Raw genomic sequence first — 711 nt, 5'->3', positions numbered from 1 at the left:
GCTCTACGGCATAGGATCTCCAATTTCAAGCAGAAATCTGATGAGCCTTTTCATGAAGCCTGGGAGAGATATAAGGAATACCAGAGAGAGTGCCCGCACCATGGGTTTGACGATGACTATATATTGGAAGTGTTCTATGATGGAGTGAGCTACGAGTTTCGGAACACACTAGATTCTTCGAGTAATGGGGATTTCATGACTCACACCACGCCTGGCGCATTGATATACCTTGGATTTGACCCGTTTTCATCCATGATATATAGGTGTTTTACTATATATATATATCTATGTTTTCTACTCTTCTAGGTATGTTTTCAGGTTCAGGTGCATTTCGGAGTAAAGCTATGACTTTGGAGCATTTTGGAGCTTAAAAGACATTTCACCCGAGCTGACCATGTATAGGTCGATGAGAGGAAGAACAATCGATCGATGCACATCCAGTGCTGTCGATCGACACCATGAGATGCCTCGACAAATGAAGATTAATATCGATCGATGTACACAAGTACCATCGATCGATGTCGAGACATCGGACATGCGACATTTTGGATCCAGCGGACTTGAAGCCCTAGTCCATGCCAAATTACGAAAATGCCCTGACGAGTTTTTAACCTAGTAGATTATGTACTGCCTAAATGTTTTGACGGCAGAGAGAGCTTTTTGTTACAGTTTTACTTGGAGAGAGAGAGAGAGTTTGGAGAGAATATCACT

General features: G+C 42.5%; 1 non-coding gene across 1 annotated transcript; it reads right to left on the bottom strand.

Moving 5' to 3' along the window:
• On the bottom strand, positions 1–107 carry LOC125609660. Its single transcript, XR_007339812.1, has one exon. It is a non-coding gene; the product is annotated as a small nucleolar RNA R71 (small nucleolar RNA).
• Between the last annotated feature and the right edge of the window lie 604 nt (positions 108–711).

The sequence above is a fragment of the Brassica napus genome, chromosome A5 (assembly GCF_020379485.1).
Source record: "Brassica napus cultivar Da-Ae chromosome A5, Da-Ae, whole genome shotgun sequence".
Lineage (NCBI taxonomy): Eukaryota > Viridiplantae > Streptophyta > Magnoliopsida > Brassicales > Brassicaceae > Brassica > Brassica napus.
The sequence above is the reverse complement of the archived record's forward strand: the minus strand, read 5'-3'. Positions and strand labels throughout refer to the sequence as shown.